Below are 10,070 nucleotides of genomic sequence, written 5' to 3'. Positions count from 1 at the left end.
ATTCATTATGAGTTATTCCCTCTTAGTTTTAGACAGTTACTGTACGTTCTGTTGGCCCTCTCCTGACGTGTCATTCCGGTGCCATTCATGCGCTTCCTGTATGCTGTCTTTCAGGCCTGGGGGGGGGGGGCGCTCCCGTTGTTGGGGGGTGCAGTCAGGTGTCAGTCGCCGCGGTGATGATCAGATTGTCACAGTCCCGCTGGTTCCCTTGGAGACGGCACCTGAGTCGACGCCTGTGCCAACATCTTCATCAACACCCGCGGCAACAGCAGCTGGCGGCTCTGGACCGGGCCGCGTGGCCAAGTGGGTCAGACCTCACTGAGGGTGTCTAGAGGCAGTCGACCGTGAGGCCTGGTTGTTGTTGTCGTCAGGTGTACTGCATTCTGGGAAATCCTGAGGGCATAGAAAGGGTTTGTTCCCAAATCTGTTAGTGATACCAATAAAGTTTTTTTGCATCCAACACGGGGGCCATCATTAATTTAATATCCTTTTTTTTTTTTATTACTCACAGGAATCATGCTATTTGAATTAACACAAGTGATCATTTGGGTTTCTGGTTCTGTAGCTCTGTGGTTTTAATGGATGTTTTTGCCACCTTTGCTCTCACACCTCAGTTCAGGATGTCAGCTTATTAATAATTCCCATGTGTTCGAAGTATTTTACAGAGAAATTCTGTTTTGAGGGTGACATGATTCATTTCCTTTCCTTCCTTTGTAAGATGCTTTGGGGCTGATGATCTTTTGCGTTATGTACTCAGACTGACTGGACGTAAGGATCACGTCATGAACTTTAAACTGGTTCAAGCGATTGATGCAACAGATTATACAAATTCTGACCGAGGCGAGATAATAAAAGGGGTACAAGCTAAGAAAGGAAGCAAATACACGACCTTTTTCTAACTAAAGCTTTCAAATTGTCAATGTTTTGACACCTCATCCGGTGTTTAACACTGAACAGAAAAAGATGAACAGAAAAACAGGTGAACAAACAGACTGAGGAGAAAATGATTATTATTTGTTGAGCTGTATCAAATATGTTACTGACTGTTGTTTGTATACACTGTGGATACTTGTTTTTGTTGTTGTCATTAGTAGTTTTATTGTTGATTTATTGTTCCCTTTTGTCTTAGAGTTTTGAATTACAGTTTTACTTTATTTACTTTGCTTAATAGATTAAAAATAAACAAGTAAAAGTCCTGAATTCATAATATAGTTGAAGTACCAAACATACTCATTGTGGAGATTGTCCCTTTAAAGAATAATATATATCATACAGTTGTTTATTCTATTTAATATTAATGCTATCGGGGGGCTTAATCAACGATAATACATCAGGATTGATTAATTGATTCACATTTGGTATTAGTAATCTGAATCTGCAAAGTAACTAAAGCTGTCAAATAAATGTAGTGGTGCAAAAAGTACGATAGTTGCTTCGAAAATGTAGTGGAGTAGAAAGTATAAAGTTACAGAAAAACTAAATAGTCAAGGTCAAGTACCTGATAATTGAAAATCAGTACATTACTTCATCTCTCACACACAAGACACATTGTCCGGCTGATCTGAGGCCTGTGTGAGTCCTACAGTCTGCAGGTCTCGACGGATGAGTTGTGCTGGTTACTGTAACCTGGTTCACAGTCAGCTCATTAGCCGAGTGCTCTGCTGCTAATCCGGGGGGGGGGGGGTTACAAACTGGATGTTAATTAATCACAGACAGAGACGACCTGGCATGCAACTGCAGACAAAAGCAGTGGTGAACGCTGCTGCAGTGTCAGCGTTAACACTTGAGTGTTGTTTGTGCCGAACACAACGAGGGTTACTGTGTTACTGTGTTCGCTGCAGAGAAGATGATAAGAAGTCAACAAAGAAGTCAGCGGAGCGGCCGTGTGATCACAGGGAGCTTAAAGGAGAAGACAGTTTCAACAAAAAGGGTGTGATTGAAGCCTTTTAATTAGTCTTGATGAGAAAAGTAAAGTTGTAAAATAGATCCGCTAATAAAGATAATTCACTTTTTGTCAGGTTTTAAGGTGGATCTTAGACATGTTTTCCTTTTTTCCTAAAAAACGTGGCCATCATGCGCCAAAATCCCATTTATTTCCACTGATATAGTATATACAGCAAATGAATCCTTGATTAGCCACCAGCTAAGCTAAACGTGTTTCATTATTTTTTATTAAATAAACTAAACTTTGTGTTGTTGTTTTTTGTCAAAAACTTAAAAAGCATGAAGGTTTTTCTCCTGGGTTCAAGGGTTGCTAGATTTAATGTCATAAAAACGTAACAAAAAAGCTAATTGATTTAGGTTTAAATATATATATTATGTTTGTTAACTGACTTCCTTCTCTCTCTTCTTTGTTTTTGTCTGTCTGATGAATTCAAGTTCAAAATTTGTATTTTCTTTCGCTCTGTTTTTGTCTCATGGCTCTACGTGGCTCTTCAGCTGTTAATGCTCCACACAGCTAGTTGCTAATGTTAGCATAGCCTTTTTGCTAAAAAGCAAGCAGCTGCCTGCTGCTGCTCGAAATTACGTGATGAGAAACAAAACAACGAGCTGATGGACGCTAAAATGCTCTGAGGAACTGAGTGACCCCTCTCTCACATTACTGAGTTATTTGATCCATAACTTGTGTGAAATCTTCTCTTGAATAACACAACTTCTGCGCTTAAGTCATGCCATTACAAAACATCTCAGCTCATCTGACAGAAAGAACATGAACACACCGTAAAAAGTAAACACAGTGAACTCTCGTAAGTGGTAGAAAGGAGGTGGAGGCTGTGACAGAAAGTGGGGAGCTGTGTGTGTTCATCAGAGTAACAATGGCTCCCTCTTGAGGGTTTGGTGTGAAGGAAAGCAAAGAGAGGAACCAGAGAAAGGAGATTATTTTATTCTTTATTGTAAGCCTTCAGAAACACCACCTTTAGTTTTATGTTTTTATGTCTTTAACCAACGTCTTCATCATATATTCTCTTCCCATTCATATGCATATTACTGAAAATATTTCACCTACAGTGTATTCATACTCATACTACTGTCTATACTTGTATTTATACCTGCAAACCGCTGCACGTACGGTTCATATTGCATATATCTTAGTGTATTCATATATTATCCCTCGTTTGTTCTGTGTATTACCACGATACATATGTACATTACTCTGTACTTTACTGCTCTTTGCACTTCTGGTTGGATGCTAAACTGCATTTCGGTGTCTGTGTTTGTACTTTGTTCAATGACAATACAGTTGAATCTTATCTATACATGTAACTTAGGGGTTTAGTATGTTTTACTGAGCTAAATATTAACTATTATTGTTTTGATCTTGTGTCATGCTTCAGTTTGATACCTAACAGTTGCACGCTGTGTTTTTGCCTGTTTGTTAATTTATGTTTCATGTTGGATTTCATTTTGTTAATTTTTGGTGAATAGTTGTGGACAAGTGAGGTTGTTTTATGACCAAACCTAATCAATTATTAATAATTCTGAGTTGTTTTCATCTTTATTTTACAGAAGCATGGTGAATGTCAACGTTTTCATAATATTAAGAGAGAATACAGATTTATCAACACAGAACATTTAAGTTGAAGTAAATGTTACTACAGTATATGGAGAGCTGGTGTCTTTTTACTCTGTGGTTCACTGTGAACACCTGTACAAACACCTACATGTACAGTATCTGTTTGTGCAAATGTAAGTGTGTGTGTGTGTGTGTGTGTGTGTGTGTGTGTGTGTGTGTGTGTGTGTGTGTGTGTGTGTGTGTGTGTGTGTGTGTGTGCACCTTACTATCCCTTGGGCCCTCATTAACACCACAGTATGTTGACTGAAATGAAGCACCAGCCAGCTGCATTGTTGATCACATGACAATGAGATGGATGTGTGGGGGATGTAGCGGGTGTGTGTGTGTGTGCGCGTGTGTGTGTGTGTGTTTGCATGCGTCTGTGTTTAAAAGCATCTTTAGACATGAAACTTGTTTGTCAATAACCAAATATTAATGGCAGATTAATGTGCTGTTCATCAGCAGGATACAGAAATAAAACACTGTCAATGTAGAAACAAGCAGCTTCCACAAAGTCATGAAGAGAGCAGGTCATCACACTTGTACACCAGAGGGCAGCAAATAACTGCATGTCAGTTTGAGAAAAAGCTTCACTTTACACACTCTACTTTTTGTTTCGTTCTATTGTAGCAAGTTGGCTCCTACTATTATTACTGCTGCTACTACTGTTGTCCCTCTTACTGCTACTTGTTATCATATGTATTATAAAATGCAGAAAGAACACAGCAATAATAATCACAACAATAATATTCCTATCTCTCACCCTGCTTATTCAAACCTTTGTGATCATTCATTGTTGCTAACTGTACCTCTATTGGGCCTCGCTATCAGCAAATGTAGCATGTCAGGGTTATGGTGTACTTGCTTGGCCCCCTTAAGAGGAAGGTCAGAGGTCAGGAGGACTTGGAAGGTGGTAAAGATTCATTGTCTCGCTCAAGGAGGCAGAAGCTTGTCGACACAGACTGTAAACAAATCAGTAAAACCAAGACACAGCCTGCTGCCATGAAGTGAACACATGCAGTTCAGCCAAAGTATTCACAAACCGTCAAGAGGATATAGCATGAGGACACCTACAGTATCGAGTAAAGTATTTTCCTCTACGGTGGGTTAATCAGACCTCTTTTGCTAAAAGCAGCTGCCTGCTGGGGGATTGAATCAAAACATTAAGGTTGCAAAAGCTGTAGAAGCAGTCGGCAACCTCCAGTTTAAAAGTGAAGCCAATGCTGAAGTGCCTTAAACCTGCACTCTCATGTCACTTCTGGTTGCCGAAAACCAGATTGGCAACAGCCAAAATGCAGAACTCGAGGCCTCAAAACAGCAATCCACAAGCCAAATGGGTGACGTCATGGGGACTACGTCCACTTCTTATATACAGTCTATGTGTACAACCAAAACAATGAGCTGAAAGATGCTAAAACGCTCCGTAGAGATGAGGGGAACTGCAGAGTCGGCTGATAATTCTCTGTGGCTTCATCACTATGAGTGACACCTTTCAAGTAACACATTGATTAGTTTGGTCTATATTTACAGCCAGAGAAACCCCCCAAATACATTTTTAATTTGATGATCCCAAAAGGTGCCTGCAGTTCCCGCACAGTCCCACGGGCTGACTCTGCATTAATTATCCAGTCAGCTTCTCTCCACACGGTGTGCTCAGAGGACAAGAGCGCTGAGACTCAGCGAAGCTTTGCAGGGAGCAGCTTTTTGCTCCGGCACTCACCAAAACAAATGTCTTGACTGTCAACCCCCCCCCCCAGTGCACGATGGCTGTTAACCCCCCGTGGATCAGCAGCTACTACTCCCACACACACACATGCATTTAAACACACTCACAGAGCGGTTTCTCTTCTCGTTCCTCACGTTATGAAGAATTCCCTCCAGACACTCACGCATTAAACAACCGGGGAGTTGAATGTATGCATGGGCTGTAATTGGCGGATTATGAATTCCTACACACTGTGGCACTGTTGACTTTGCCATCTCTGATCCCCGAGTGTATTCGTTTCAAAGGCCTCTGTTTGTAGCCTTTTGGTGGGGGGGGGGAACTACAGTTTAATGTGAGTCCTGCAGCCCCAGTCTGGTGAAATACACACACATTATAATTGGGTCCTTTTACACAGCGATAAATTATGCATGAACTTAATGGTCGGGGTTTTGTGGCCCCTGCTGATATGGAAACTGCAAGGGTTTGAAAAGTCTGTTGGGAATCAACAGAAGACATTTAAAATATATATACTTTAGGTCTGCATATTTATTATATGTGCATATGTGTTTCTTTACTGTGACCTCATGATCGTTATAGATTCGTCTTAAACAAAGCAAGGTGACATTTTCCTTTCTCACTTTTATGTGTCAGCTTTAAACGTCGACGTCTTCCTTCACGTGATTAATTTTTACACATTTACTGCACTTGGCAAATGAAGCCGTGCTGTTTCTGATTAGAGCCGACAGAGTTTCTGTCAAATCCGTTAAGATCAGAATAAAACTGCAACTTCGTCGAGACACACAGAAGTTACAGAGCTGAGTTAGCAGTTACAAATTGTTAACTTTGTTGTCAGTAAGATTTTGGGAACAAACTGCCTCCCCGACATGCCGACACATGCACCCATTTTAAATGCAGCGTCGTCGCCACAAGCTGGGTGGAGAAACAACCACCAGCTAAATGTCGGCTGTGACAAGTTTTTCTACTTTCCCAGTCACGTTGGCAGGAAACCAGCAATCATTTGGACGTTCTTTTTTACTTGTAAAAATTCATACACTGGCCATTAAAAACAGTAAAACTGCATTTTGGGATTACGAGCTGAGCTTGATGGGAGAAAGAATCAGATCACAGGTCAAGTTTTAAGACTCTTTTGGAAAAGTGTCTGAAGAAACTCACTCAAAAAGACACTTTCAACTCTGAGATACGTAGTTCCCATATTCTGACTTCGGTCCAAAGCATTTAACAGTACACCGTGTGCCAACATTGAAAGTATGGGCGGCACTGGGAGCGTCTTATTTGAGTTAAGTGCAGAATAAACAGAGCCAAAGCCCCATGAACAGTGTTGAAAAATAGAAAGTTGTTATGGATGATTTATTTTAATGCATAAATACATGAGAAAGCAAATAATGTAAATCCTTAATCTGCATGTAATTGTGATGCTGAAAGAGTTTTCGAGAATATGGGAATTTCTATTTTACTGTTTGTACCAGAGACAAATTACAGCACAAACTGGTTTATATTTATGGATCAGACGGAGACAAAGTGTCTTTTAAACCACTGCATCAATGCTTAAAATGTTCAAACTATACTTCCACGCATGCTTTAAGCTCTACTGGTTTGAAATTTCACTGTATTTACTAAACTCTATTTGGAAAGTTTTGTAACATTACAAAAGGAAAGATAAATGGCTTCTAGAGTAATCTTATAAAACCTTTGAGCTGCACTAATCCTAATCAATATTTTCGTATTAACAATGAATCATACGACTATGTATAATGTGAGCAGTTTCTCATTGTGACTCCGCAGTTCCTCTCAGCTCTACCGAGCATTTCAGCATCCTTCACCTCATTCTTTTGTTTTTACGGTCCACAACTTTACTGTTTTGTTTCAGTTTTTACAGCCACACAATGAAACATACTGTACAATACCTGTCCAGCAAACAAATGTCAGACAGATAAAGTCATCTGCTGAACATATAATAGTGATTAATTTAACAACTAAAGAGACACATTCCCCCACAGGAGTCGATGGAGAACAAAACAGAGCTGAAAGAGAGAATATTGGACTTAAATCTGTCAGGTCGCCTTCAAATGAATGCTAATATCACTCCATGTGTGTTGGATGGGTATGGATATTAACCTCAGACGACTGTAAATAATAGTAAAGTTAGAAAACGTGTCTCAGCTGTGATGGTTTCAGCAATATCATCAATAACCTTTATTAAGGGGACCAAATGATTTACAGGAAATTATTATTGACATGCACTTTGTTCTGCAATGAAGGTAAAAGAGAAAGTTTTATAAGGCTGCTGTTATAATGCTTCACCAGCTACCTTTTTCAGTGGATGTGTTACCGGCTGCACTGTGCCAGCCACGGAGTGTTACCATCCTCTCTCTCTCTCTCTCTCTCTCTCTCTCTCTCTCTCTCTTAACCCAGTGAATGTGGGGAATGTCGTTACAGATGAGCTCGTCACCGATCCGGATTTACAATTAAACCAATTAATCATGAGGTCATGGGAAGTCCTCATCCTGAGTCCCAAGCAGAGAATGAGACAATTAATTAGAAGGACAGTAAAAATAGGACAAAACCTGCAGCTTGGGTGAGTTTGTCTGCATGGTGACTGCAGCTAGAATAAGAAACAAGTTCTATTTACCAACATGGAAAATATTATAAATGAAGAGAGAATAAAAAAGGAGGGAAATGGGTATGAAACAAAGTGCTTAACACAAGTTTATCATCAACCACCTTCAGCATTAGGTTTTCTACACATGGCATATTCAGGATTTGCTTCAGTTAGAGCGGTCATGTGAGTTACAGTAGGAGCGCTGGACTGTGAAGTGTGACGTTCACATGATTTGGATTGACCACACACACACTCACACACATTATCCTCACAGACATCTTTGTCTGAAAGCTTCAAATGTAGAAAAAGATGAAATAAACACTTTGGTCGGGAAGTTTTCTCTCTAGTGTCACCATCAGGTCAACATTTTGATTTGTCCAATGCTTTTATGTATGGCCAAACTAATGACATTCCCATTTGTTACTTTCCTCCATGGTGGGTTGATCAGACCTCGCTAAAAACAGCTGCCTGCTGCGGGATTGAATCAAAACAGTAAAGTTGCAAGTGCTGTAAAAGCAGTCGGCAACAAATGCTGAAGTGCCTTAAACCTGCATTCTCTCTAGTGTCCACCAGGGGGCGACTCCTCTGGTTGTATAGAAGTCTATGAGAAAATGACTCTACTTCTCTCTTGATTTATTACCTCAGTAAACATTGTAAACATGAGTTTATGGTCTCAATCTCTAGTTTCAAGTCTTCTTCAATACAGCATGATGTTCATTTAGTACATTATGGTCCATTTAGAGTCACACAGACCATAAAGCAGGGGATGCTTTAGGGCGGGGCTACTGTGATTGACGGGTTGCTTCCTCTACCAGAGCCATATACTGCGTCTACACGTCACTCCTCCGCATTCCAAATAGGGTAACTTCTGTGAAAAAACAACATTGCTTGTGAAAAAACAACATGATGGCGGCTGAAAACAGCCCTTAAAAGAGCTAAAATAATCAACAATAAACTAGTATCCATCAATTAAAAGACTGTCCTGAAGTTTCATTATATATTCAAACATCTCAACACAGCACATTCTCTCAGCTAACCAGATAATGAAGGTTTTGATGCAGTCTACTGTCAAGATACAGAACCAACAAGTACATCTTTCTTAGAAAATGTAAAAATGTACCTATAGTTTGCCTTTTTTATTTTCTATTTTCTTTATTATTGTTAAACATCATGTAACATCCAAAATGGTTTAAAATGATTAATGCCCAGTGTCTGTTACCATGCTGCTAACCAACCAGGCAGGAACATAAGTGGTGCTTTCAGTTTTGGGTCAGATATTTATATACACCCCTCGGAACAATATTTTCTGTATGAATTTGCAAATACGCTTGTTAAGTAAGGTAAACAAAAAATACTGTCTGGAGAGAAAATAGCAACTGAACTACTTTTCAAACTGACCCTGCAGCACAGCACTGCCATTGGTGTAAAAATACGGAAACTGCTGTGGTTACGGTGCTGCATGACGATGTGTGATGATGCACAATGACTGTTTTGGCGAGTGAGACAATAGCAGTGTTGAAAACGTATATTTAGAGGTGATGCTGGTTTTTTACCCTGATATCTGGTGTGGATCACTGCTGAAACAACACAGCACCACTTCACAAAAACACTTTCTGCAGTGAACGCTGACTGCAGAAGAACATATTTCCCACTTCTTGCCAACAGGTCAATGTGTTGACAGGAAGTGTTTTTCTGCAAATGCATTCAGGGGACGGTTTGCTGACCACGCTCTTTCTATTTCACCACAGAGGCACCGTGAACAGCACGGAGCAGATTGCCAAATCCTCAGCCTTCTTTATGTTGAGTCACAAAGTCATTTCTTAAATTAGGTGCACTTGAGGTATATTTAAGACTAAAAACAGGTCATATTGTGCACATTAAGATGAAGATCTAGCTGGCAGCTTTGAAGCTTTATACAATTCTACGCTAAATTAGCTGGTTTTGACTAAGGTACTGACGATGCTCATGGGAGTGATATTAATTATCCTTGTTTTGATTTTGAGTTAAGCTGCTTGTCCTCCCCTATCTCTGAATATTAACAGAAAAACATTCTTTTATATATGTGCAGGCCTTGTTTCAGAAGTGAATTACACGAATAATGAAGTGAAAACAAAATTGCCAATTCAGTCTCATGATGAGGCTGATGAATTATATTACAAGGAAAAGAACGTTTATCACAAAATGTTCAAGAA

The sequence above is a fragment of the Anarrhichthys ocellatus genome, unplaced genomic scaffold (assembly GCF_004355925.1).
Source record: "Anarrhichthys ocellatus isolate YVR2014 unplaced genomic scaffold, GSC_Weel_1.0 scaffold39, whole genome shotgun sequence".
NCBI classification, from domain to species: domain Eukaryota; kingdom Metazoa; phylum Chordata; class Actinopteri; order Perciformes; family Anarhichadidae; genus Anarrhichthys; species Anarrhichthys ocellatus.
Note: the sequence above shows the minus strand (reverse complement) of the source record.